Source organism: Musca autumnalis, unplaced genomic scaffold, assembly GCF_047663935.1.
Source record: "Musca autumnalis isolate F117 unplaced genomic scaffold, ASM4766393v1 scaffold_5, whole genome shotgun sequence".
NCBI lineage: Eukaryota > Metazoa > Arthropoda > Insecta > Diptera > Muscidae > Musca > Musca autumnalis.
In genome coordinates, this window is record NW_027412088.1 from 185,735,154 (window position 1) to 185,747,817 (window position 12,664).

Here is a 12,664-nt window from a genome sequence, read left to right on the forward strand (position 1 = left end):
GACAAAAATCCTCTCTCCACCCATAAAAAATATGTTCTAACCTAAAAAATATGTTGGTACTCAAGCAAATAAAATTTAGATATGTTACAAAATATTGCAAACATATATTTGCTTGGACACAAACAAATTATGTTTGGATCCAAACATATATTTGTTTGCAATCAGCCCCAAACAAATATTTGTTTGGATCCAGACATATTTCTAACATATATTTCTATAGCCCTGTTCTAAAAGCTGCATGAAGTGATACAAGGGTGGCTTGACTGAGTTTTCGATCATGATATCTTGTGACTCTGATCCACGGCGTGCCAATTCATCCGCCATTTAATTTCCTACAATTTTGCAGCGACCTGGGACCCATCACATTGTTACTGTTGGTTTTAGGTCACTTAAGACTTTCCTACAATCCAAAACAGCCTCAGACTTGATGGAGTTGAACATAAGTGATTTGAAGGCCGCCTGACTATCGACGTATATAGTCACTGGTCCATCCCTTTTTCTGTTTTTAATCAGTTCTGCAGTTTTTTTTTTGATTGCAAATATTTCGGCTTTAAAACTTGGTTTTATCCCCGTTACCCTTTCGACTTTTGCAAAAGTGCCAGTTACTTTCTTTACCGATCGACCCATGATCTCAATGTCGTCGGCATAAGCAAGTAACATATGGTGTAACGTGACAAAATGTTCAGGTACATAATTCAACAACAACTACCTTTACCATACGGAACCAGCCATCCAATATGCAACATACACTACATCATTACTACCCATCCGCTTCGGAGATGACATGAAATGCAAAGGATAAGTGCATTCCGGTGTAACTTTACAACGACCGCCGTCAGTGCTTACGACTAATAATTCTCATTTACTTCATACTTTAGGGCACTGAAGTATTTCAGAAATGGTTGAGAATGGTGAGGTTACAACTGCAGGTGGTTAGCTACACGGGTTGGAAAAAAAGACTGGTCTACATCCGCTAACTTACACTTCGGTGCTAAAGCGTTGGGAATACAAAAGCGTTGGGAATACCAATTAAGTTGTGGTGGCTAATACATACACAGGGCTTTCGAGTTAGCTGTTCCACTCGGCCTTCGGGTCAGCAGTTCCACTGGGCCTTCGGGTCAGCAGTTCCACATTGCATTCGTGCGAGCTGTTCCACTGGGCCTTCGGGTCAGCAGTTCCACAGGGCATTCGTGTCAGCTGTTCGTAGTTAGAAACCAGTAGCGCATAGCAGAAAATAGACCATAACACTAGACTAATACCCGAACCCATCGTGTTCCCGAACATCAACAGCCGAACGCATCGTGTTCCCGAAAATCAACAGCCAAAGGCCGAATCCATCGTCTTCCCTATCATCTGCTGCCGAACACCGAAAATATCGTCTTCCCGATCATCTGTAGCCGAACACCGAATTCATCATCTTCCCGATCATCTACAGCTGAACACCGAATACATCGTCACCCCGATCATCTACAGCCGAACACCGAATACATCAACTTCCCGATCATCTGCAGCCGAACACAAACAACACCGTTTCCTTGGAAGAAGAAGCCGGTAATTCAACACACGCTCCTCAGCCTCAGAGATCACACGACAGGCCGTCTCCTTATCTGAAACCATATTCAGACATGGCTTCGAACACCTTTGAACATGTAGGTCTGTCGAAGGCTGCTTTATAATCAACAAAAATATGGAAGGTGTCGACCTGCATTTCTTAGGTCTATTCCAGGATTTGTCTCAAGGAACATATCTGGTCAATAGTGGATTTGCCCGGTCTACGGCCGCACTGATAGGGTCCAATTATTTCATTGACCATAAGCTTTAGTCGCTCACACAATATGCCAGATTCTATCTAATATGCTTATGCCCCTGTAATTGGAGCAAACAGTCTTATCTCCATTCTTGTGGACTGGACATAGGATGCTCACGTCCATCGTCGGGTATGCGTTCTTCCTGCCAGATGGTGCTAACTAGCTGATGCATACACCTTATCAGCGCGTGGCCTCCAGTTTTAAACAGCTCGGCTGGTAAGCCATCAGCTCCTGCTGCTTTATTATTCTTCAGCCGGTTGATTGCTGTTTTTACCTGATCTTGACCGGGTGGTATACATACTATACCATCTTCTGGCATTGGATCTGTGGTATCTTCGTCGACTTCGCTACTATTGGATACCAACAGTTTGGAAAAATTTTCTTTCCATATCCTTAGCACACTACCTGTATCAGTTACCAAATTACCTTGGTGGTCTCTACAGGAGGATGTGCCTGTACTAAAGCCATCAGTTTGATGCTTCACTCTTTGGTAGAGTTTTCGGACTTCATTCTGACTCCTGTACATCTCGATTTTTTCACACTCCCGTTTTTCAATTTCTTTCTTTTTCCTGCGGAAAAGACGTTTTCCCTCTTTCCTTTTCTCTCTATACCTCTCTCGTGCGCTACGCGTTGGTACTGATTGTAGAGTAGCCCTATATGCCGCATTTTTCTCTTCGGTAGCAGCACGACACCCGTGGTCATACCATGGGTTCTTTGGTGGAAGTCACTGATATCCAAGTAGGGATTTTGCGGCGGTTGGCATAGAGTGGGCAATACTTTGTCATTGTCCTGATATGTTATCGGGACGAGGAGTGCTTTCATTAAGCACTTGGGCGAGTTGAGTGGAATATGCTGTGGCTATCTGCTATGTTTGCAGCTTACCGATGTCCAACTTCCGTGTTTTGTCTGTCCGTGCTTCATTTGCAACGTTTAGACGGGTACGTACCTTTGCTGCAACAAGGTAGTGGTCCGAGTCTATGTTTGCTCCTCGGAACGATAGTACATCCAATACGCTCGATGAATGTCTTCCATCTATCACAACGTGATCAATTTGATTTATTGTTCTTTGATTTGGAGACAGCCAAGTGCCCTTATGAATAACGGGATGCTTAAATCTGGTACTGCTACCTACCATGTTATTGCCGCTGCGAAGTTTATCAGCATCATTCCATTGTCAAATGTTTTACTGTGGAGACTGAATTTCCCGATTGTTGGGCCAATGATATTCTCCTTTCAAATTTTGGCATTAAAACGTCCGCCAGCGCGTAATCTGCACCTTCTCTATAAAGAGTGCGAACTTTCCAGGGGCAGATTCGCAGATCATGGTCCTTAAAACGTTTGCGGGGTTCGTCAACTTTACAGGGGTTTGTTTTTCTTTCGTTTTTTCGTAGCAGTCTGCTTTTTTCTACGGGAGGGTTACTAACACGACGCCCAAACCCCAGTTTTTAACACATGTTAGCTCACTACCTTAAACGAGTGTTTAAGGCAGTTCCTCAGGTGACATCACGGGGAGGTCAGTGTCCACTTGAGATGAGAGAGGGACCAAGATAAATCCTGGGCTTTGCCGTGTAAAAGCCGGTCAGGACCGTTCCTTGGTATCTTTCATCGCCTACGTTATTTTCGGTTAATTGCTCAAAATATACGTGGCTTTTTACCCATATTTAATTGGTCTGAATATCAATATTACATACTTACCGTAGAGACAGTCCATAGTATTGTCATAAATGCCGCATTTGTACGTTTTTATACCCTACACCACTATGTGGGGAGGGTATTATAAGTTGGTTTTGGCCAAAAAGTTTGTAACGCATCGAAATAATGGTCGTAGACCCATACTTATATATACCAAAATGAATGTCTCGACGAGCTGAGTCGATCTGGCTATGTGTGTCCGTCCGTCAGTCCGTCCGTCCGTCCGTCTGTCCGTCTGTTCGTCTGTCCATCTAAACCTTGTAATCACGCTACAGGTCGCAATTTTGATCGGATCGTCACCAAATTTTGGATGTTGATGAGGGTCCCGGAGGGGAAGAAGCCTATTTATTTTGGTGATGGTCGAATAATATTCAGGGGTCGGAATAGGCAAAAAACTTATTTGCGGAAAAAGTCAACGTTTTATTTCAAAGCAAATATCTCCGTATCTATAATAGGTATATTAAAGGCAAAGCCTGCTAATGAAAGCAGAAAATATCACCTTTACAGCGATGTATGGTAGGTTGTCGTATGTGGTCAAACAACGAAGATATCGCAATAGTCGCTTATAGAACCCAACTTTTCATTTATTCGATTTTAATTCTAATGACGAATAACACAGCTTTTGTTGGATACTTTCCAAAAACAAAACCTGGCTATGAAAGTAGAAAATCCTGTCTTTACAATGATGCAAAGTAGGTTAGCGTAGCTGGCCAAATAACGGAGATATCACAATAGTCGGTAATACATCCCATTTTTCCACTTTTGAAGAAATCACGCTACAGGTCGTAATTTTGATCGGATCGTCACCAAATTTTGGGTGTTAATGGGGGCCCCGCAGGGGAAGAAGCCTATTTATTTTGGTGATGGTTGGCTAATATTTAGGGGTCGAAATGGGCAAAAAACTTTTTTGGAGAAAAAGACAATGTTTTTTTCCAAACCGAATCTATCAGCTTCTATAGGGGGTATGCCAAAAGCAAAACCTGCTAATGAAAGTAGAAAATATCGCCTTTGCAACGATGTAAAGTAGGTTGTTGTAGGTGGTCAAACAACGAAGACAGCTCCTGCTGCTTTATTATTCTTCAGCCGGTTGATTGCTGTTTTTACCTGATCTTGACCGGGTGGTATACATACTATACCATCTTCTGGCATTGGATCTGTGGTATCTTCGTCGACTTCGCTACTATTGGATACCAACAGTTTGGAAAAATTTTCTTTCCATATCCTTAGCACACTACCTGTATCAGTTACCAAATTACCTTGGTGGTCTCTACAGGAGGATGTGCCTGTACTAAAGCCATCAGTTTGATGCTTCACTCTTTGGTAGAGTTTTCGGACTTCATTCTGACTCCTGTACATCTCGATTTTTTCACACTCCCGTTTTTCAATTTCTTTCTTTTTCCTGCGGAAAAGACGTTTTCCCTCTTTCCTTTTCTCTCTATACCTCTCTCGTGCGCTACGCGTTGGTACTGATTGTAGAGTAGCCCTATATGCCGCATTTTTCTCTTCGGTAGCAGCACGACACCCGTGGTCATACCATGGGTTCTTTGGTGGAAGTCACTGATATCCAAGTAGGGATTTTGCGGCGGTTGGCATAGAGTGGGCAATACTTTGTCATTGTCCTGATATGTTATCGGGACGAGGAGTGCTTTCATTAAGCACTTGGGCGAGTTGAGTGGAATATGCTGTGGCTATCTGCTATGTTTGCAGCTTACCGATGTCCAACTTCCGTGTTTTGTCTGTCCGTGCTTCATTTGCAACGTTTAGACGGGTACGTACCTTTGCTGCAACAAGGTAGTGGTCCGAGTCTATGTTTGCTCTTTGGAACGATAGTACATCCAATACGCTCGATGAATGTCTTCCATCTATCACAACGTGATCAATTTGATTTATTGTTCTTTGATTTGGAGACAGCCAAGTGCCCTTATGAATAACGGGATGCTTAAATCTGGTACTGCTACCTACCATGTTATTGCCGCTGCGAAGTTTATCAGCCTCATTCCATTGTCAAATGTTTTACTGTGGAGACTGAATTTCCCGATTGTTGGGCCAATGATATTCTCCTTTCAAATTTTGGCATTAAAACGTCCGCCAGCGCGTAATCTGCACCTTCTCTATAAAGAGTGCGAACTTTCCAGGGGCAGATTCGCAGATCATGGTCCTTAAAACGTTTGCGGGGTTCGTCAACTTTACAGGGGTTTGTTTTTCTTTCGTTTTTTCGTAGCAGTCTGCTTTTTTCTACGGGAGGGTTACTAACACGACGCCCAAACCCCAGTTTTTAACACATGTTAGCTCACTACCTTAAACGAGTGTTTAAGGCAGTTCCTCAGGTGACATCACGGGGAGGTCAGTGTCCACTTGAGATGAGAGAGGGACCAAGATAAATCCTGGGCTTTGCCGTGTAAAAGCCGGTCAGGACCGTTCCTTGGTATCTTTCATCGCCTACGTTATTTTCGGTTAATTGCTCAAAATATACGTGGCTTTTTACCCATATTTAATTGGTCTGAATATCAATATTACATACTTACCGTAGAGACAGTCCATAGTATTGTCATAAATGCCGCATTTGTACGTTTTTATACCCTACACCACTATGTGGGGAGGGTATTATAAGTTGGTTTTGGCCAAAAAGTTTGTAACGCATCGAAATAATGGTCGTAGACCCATACTTATATATACCAAAATGAATGTCTCGACGAGCTGAGTCGATCTGGCTATGTGTGTCCGTCCGTCAGTCCGTCCGTCCGTCCGTCTGTCCGTCTGTCCGTCTGTCCATCTAAACCTTGTAATCACGCTACAGGTCGCAATTTTGATCGGATCGTCACCAAATTTTGGATGTTGATGAGGGTCCCGGAGGGGAAGAAGCCTATTTATTTTGGTGATGGTCGAATAATATTCAGGGGTCGGAATAGGCAAAAAACTTATTTGCGGAAAAAGTCAACGTTTTATTTCAAAGCAAATATCTCCGTATCTATAATAGGTATATTAAAGGCAAAGCCTGCTAATGAAAGCAGAAAATATCACCTTTACAGCGATGTATGGTAGGTTGTCGTATGTGGTCAAACAACGAAGATATCGCAATAGTCGCTTATAGAACCCAACTTTTCATTTATTCGATTTTAATTCTAATGACGAATAACACAGCTTTTGTTGGATACTTTCCAAAAACAAAACCTGGCTATGAAAGTAGAAAATCCTGTCTTTACAATGATGCAAAGTAGGTTAGCGTAGCTGGCCAAATAACGGAGATATCACAATAGTCGGTAATACATCCCATTTTTCCACTTTTGAAGAAATCACGCTACAGGTCGTAATTTTGATCGGATCGTCACCAAATTTTGGGTGTTAATGGGGGCCCCGCAGGGGAAGAAGCCTATTTATTTTGGTGATGGTTGGCTAATATTTAGGGGTCGAAATGGGCAAAAAACTTTTTTGGAGAAAAAGACAATGTTTTTTTCCAAACCGAATCTATCAGCTTCTATAGGGGGTATGCCAAAAGCAAAACCTGCTAATGAAAGTAGAAAATATCGCCTTTGCAACGATGTAAAGTAGGTTGTTGTAGGTGGTCAAACAACGAAGATATCGCAACAGCCGCTAATAAAACACAACTTTTCATTTTTGCGATTTTAATAATAATGACGATAATGACAGCTTTGGTTGGGGACCTTCCAAAAACAAAGTCTGACGATGAAAGTAGAAAATCCCATCTTTACAATGATGCAAAGTAGGTTGGCGTAGGTAGCCAAATAACGGAGATATCGCAATAGTTGTTAATTCATCCCATTCTTCCATTTCTTTGTAATCACGCTACAGGTAGCAATTTTGATCGGATCGTCACGAAATTTTGGGGGTTAATGGAAGTCCTACAGAGGAAGAAGCCTATTGATTTTGTTGATGGTCGGATAATATACAGGGGTCGGAATGGGCAAACAACTTATTTGAGAAACAAGTGAGCCAAGGCTATAGTCGGGTCGGAGACGACTATGTGATACCCTACACCACTTCCCCTGTGCGTAAGCTTTTGACTGGTAAAATTCAAAATATTAAAATTGGGATAGCTATCGCCTTTGCTCTGAATGTCTTCATTAATACAGGTCAATTTTATTGAAACGCGTTTAAGTGCATCGTCAAATAAAAAAAAATAACTCAAATAAAAAAAATGGAAAAGTGGGATGTATGCAAACCATCAACCATCACATTCCGACCCCTGAATAATATCCGACCATTACCAAAATCAATAGGTTTATTCCACTGTGGGACTCCCATTAACACCCAAAATTTCGTGACGATCCAATCAAAATTACGACGTTTAGCGTGATTACAAAAAATTAAAAAATAGGACGTATTACCGACTATTGCTATATCTCCGTTATTTGGCCACGTACGCCAACATGCTTTACATCATTGTAAAGATGGGATTTTCTACTTTCATAGTCGGATTTTGCTTTTGGAAGGTCCCCAACCTATGCTGCGCTATTCGTCATTATTATTAAAATCGCAAAAATGAGAAGTTGTGTTTTAATAGCGGCTATTGCGATATCTTCATTGTTTTACCACCTACGACAACCTACATCGTTGAAAAGGTGATATTTTCTACATTCATCAGCAGGTTTTGCTTTTCATATAACACTTATAGAAGCGGAGATATTCGCTTTGAAATAAAACGTTGATTTTTTCTCAAATAAGTTGTTTGCCCATTCCGACCCCTGTATATTATCCGACCATCAACAAAATCAATAGGCTTCTTCCTCTGTAGGACTTCCATTAACCCCCAAAATTTCGTGACGATCCGATCAAAATTGCTACCTGTAGCGTGATTACAAAGAAATGGAAGAATGGGATGAATTAACAACTATTGCGATATCTCCGTTATTTGGCTACCTACGCCAACCTACTTTGCATCATTGTAAAGATGGGATTTTCTACTTTCATCGTCAGACTTTGTTTTTGGAAGGTCCCCAACCAAAGCTGTCATTATCGTCATTATTATTAAAATCGCAAAAATGAAAAGTTGTGTTTTATTAGCGGCTGTTGCGATATCTTCGTTGTTTGACCACCTACAACAACCTACTTTACATCGTTGCAAAGGCGATATTTTCTACTTTCATTAGCAGGTTTTGCTTTTGGCATACCCCCTATAGAAGCTGATAGATTCGGTTTGGAAAAAAACATTGTCTTTTTCTCCAAAAAAGTTTTTTGCCCATTTCGACCCCTAAATATTAGCCAACCATCACCAAAATAAATAGGCTTCTTCCCCTGCGGGGCCCCCATTAACACCCAAAATTTGGTGACGATCCGATCAAAATTACGACCTGTAGCGTGATTTCTTCAAAAGTGGAAAAATGGGATGTATTACCGACTATTGTGATATCTCCGTTATTTGGCCAGCTACGCTAACCTACTTTGCATCATTGTAAAGACAGGATTTTCTACTTTCATAGCCAGGTTTTGTTTTTGGAAAGTATCCAACAAAAGCTGTGTTATTCGTCATTAGAATTAAAATCGAATAAATGAAAAGTTGGGTTCTATAAGCGACTATTGCGATATCTTCGTTGTTTGACCACATACGACAACCTACCATACATCGCTGTAAAGGTGATATTTTCTGCTTTCATTAGCAGGCTTTGCCTTTAATATACCTATTATAGATACGGAGATATTTGCTTTGAAATAAAACGTTGACTTTTTCCGCAAATAAGTTTTTTGCCTATTCCGACCCCTGAATATTATTCGACCATCACCAAAATAAATAGGCTTCTTCCCCTCCGGGACCCTCATCAACATCCAAAATTTGGTGACGATCCGATCAAAATTGCGACCTGTAGCGTGATTACAAGGTTTAGATGGACAGACGGACAGACGGACAGACGGACGGACGGACGGACTGACGACGGACAACACATAGCCAGATCGACTCAGCTCGTCGAGACATTCATTTTGGTATATATAAGTATGGGTCTACGACCATTATTTCGATGCGTTACAAACTTTTTGGCCAAAACCAACTTATAATACCCTCCCCACATAGTGGTGTAGGGTATAAAAACGTACAAATGCGGCATTTATGACAATACTATGGACTGTCTCTACGGTAAGTATGTAATATTGATATTCAGACCAATTAAATATGGGTAAAAAGCCACGTATATTTTGAGCAATTAACCGAAAATAACGTAGGCGATGAAAGATACCAAGGAACGGTCCTGAACCGGCTTTTACACGGCAAAGCCCCAGGATTTATCTTGGTCCCTCTCTCATCTCAAGTGGACACTGACCTCCCCGTGATGTCACCTGAGGAACTGCCTTAAACACTCGTTTAAGGTAGTGAGCTAACATGTGTTAAAAACTGGGGTTTGGGCGTCCGTGTTAGAAACCCTCCCGTAGAAAAAAGCAGACTGCTACGAAAAAACGAAAGAAAAACAAACCCCTGTAAAAGTTGACGAACCCCGCAAACGTTTTAAGGACCATGATCTGCGAATCTGCCCCTGGAAAGTTCGCACTCTTTATAGAGAAGGTGCAGATTACGCGCTGGCGGACGTTTTAATGCCAAAATTTGAAAGGAGAATATCATTGGCCCAACAATCGGGAAATTCAGTCTCCACAGTAAAAACATTTGACAATGGAATGAGGCTGATAAACTTCGCAGCGGCAATAACATGGTAGGTAGCAGTACCAGATTTAAGCATCCCGTTATTCATAAGGGCACTTGGCTGTCTCCAAATCAAAGAACAATAAATCAAATTGATCACGTTGTGATAGATGGAAGACATTCATCGAGCGTATTGGATGTACTATCGTTCCGAGGAGCAAACATAGACTCGGACCACTACCTTGTTGCAGCAAAGGTACGTACCCGTCTAAACGTTGCAAATGAAGCACGGACAGACAAAACACGGAAGTTGGACATCGGTAAGCTGCAAACATAGCAGATAGCCACAGCATATTCCACTCAACTCGCCCCAAGTGCTTAATGAAAGCACTCCTCGTCCCGATAACATATCAGGAACAATGACAAAGTATTGCCCACTCTATGCCAACCGCCGCAAAATCCCTACTTGGATATCAGTGACTTCCACCAAAGAACCCATGGTATGACCACGGGTGTCGTGCTGCTACCGAAGAGAAAAATGCGGCATATAGGGCTACTCTACAATCAGTACCAACGCGTAGCGCACGAGAGAGGTATAGAGAGAAAAGGAAAGAGGGAAAACGTCTTTTCCGCAGGAAAAAGAAAGAAATTGAAAAACGGAGTGTGAAAAAATCGAGATGTACAGGAGTCAGAATGAAGTCCGAAAACTCTACCAAAGAGTGAAGCATCAAACTGATGGCTTTAGTACAGGCACATCCTCCTGTAGAGACCACCAAGGTAATTTGGTAACTGATACAGGTAGTGTGCTAAGGATATGGAAAGAAAATTTTTCCAAACTGTTGGTATCCAATAGTAGCGAAGTCGACGAAGATACCACAGATCCAATGCCAGAAGATGGTATAGTATGTATACCACCCGGTCAAGATCAGGTAAAAACAGCAATCAACCGGCTGAAGAATAATAAAGCAGCAGGAGCTGATGGCTTACCAGCCGAGCTGTTTAAAACTGGAGGCCACGCGCTGATAAGGTGTATGCATCAGCTAGTTAGCACCATCTGGCAGGAAGAACGCATACCCGACGATGGACGTGAGCATCCTATGTCCAGTCCACAAGAATGGAGATAAGACTGTTTGCTCCAATTACAGGGGCATAAGCATATAAGATAGAATCTGCATATGTGTGAGCGACTAAAGCTATGGTCAATGAAATAATTCCCTATCAGTGCGGCCGTAGACCGGGCAAATCCACTATTGACCAGATATGTTCCTTGAGACAAATCCTGGAATAGACCTAAGAAATGCAGGTCGACACCTTCCATATTTTTGTTGATTATAAAGCAGCCTTCGACAGACCTACATGTTCAAAGGTGTTCGAAGCCATGTCTGAATATGGTTTCAGATAAGGAGACGGCCTGTCGTGTGATCTCTGAGGCTGAGGAGCGTGTGTTGAATTACCGGCTTCTTCTTCCAAGGAAACGGTGTTGTTTGTGTTCGGCTGCAGATGATCGGGAAGTTGATGTATTCGGTGTTCGGCTGTAGATGATCGGGGTGACGATGTATTCGGTGTTCAGCTGTAGATGATCGGGAAGATGATGAATTCGGTGTTCGGCTACAGATGATCGGGAAGACGATATTTTCGGTGTTCGGCAGCAGATGATAGGGAAGACGATGGATTCGGCCTTTGGCTGTTGATTTTCGGGAACACGATGCGTTCGGCTGTTGATGTTCGGGAACACGATGGGTTCGGGTATTAGTCTAGTGTTATGGTCTATTTTCTGCTATGCGCTACTGGTTTCTAACTACGAACAGCTGACACGAATGCCCTGTGGAACTGCTGACCCGAAGGCCCAGTGGAACAGCTCGCACGAATGCAATGTGGAACTGCTGACCCGAAGGCCCAGTGGAACTGCTGACCCGAAGGCCGAGTGGAACAGCTAACTCGAAAGCCCTGTGTATGTATTAGCCACCACAACTTAATTGGTATTCCCAACGCTTTTGTATTCCCAACGCTTTAGCACCGAAGTGTAAGTTAGCGGATGTAGACCAGTCTTTTTTTCCAACCCGTGTAGCTAACCACCTGCAGTTGTAACCTCACCATTCTCAACCATTTCTGAAATACTTCAGTGCCCTAAAGTATGAAGTAAATGAGAATTATTAGTCGTAAGCACTGACGGCGGTCGTTGTAAAGTTACACCGGAATGCACTTATCCTTTGCATTTCATGTCATCTCCGAAGCGGATGGGTAGTAATGATGTAGTGTATGTTGCATATTGGATGGCTGGTTCCGTATGGTAAAGGTAGTTGTTGTTGAATTATGTACCTGAACATTTTGTCACGTTACACCATATGTTACTTGCTTATGCCGACGACATTGAGATCATGGGTCGATCGGTAAAGAAAGTAACTGGCACTTTTGCAAAAGTCGAAAGGGTAACGGGGATAAAACCAAGTTTTAAAGCCGAAATATTTGCAATCAAAAAAAAAACTGCAGAACTGATTAAAAACAGAAAAAGGGATGGACCAGTGACTATATACGTCGATAGTCAGGCGGCCTTCAAATCACTTATGTTCAACTCCAT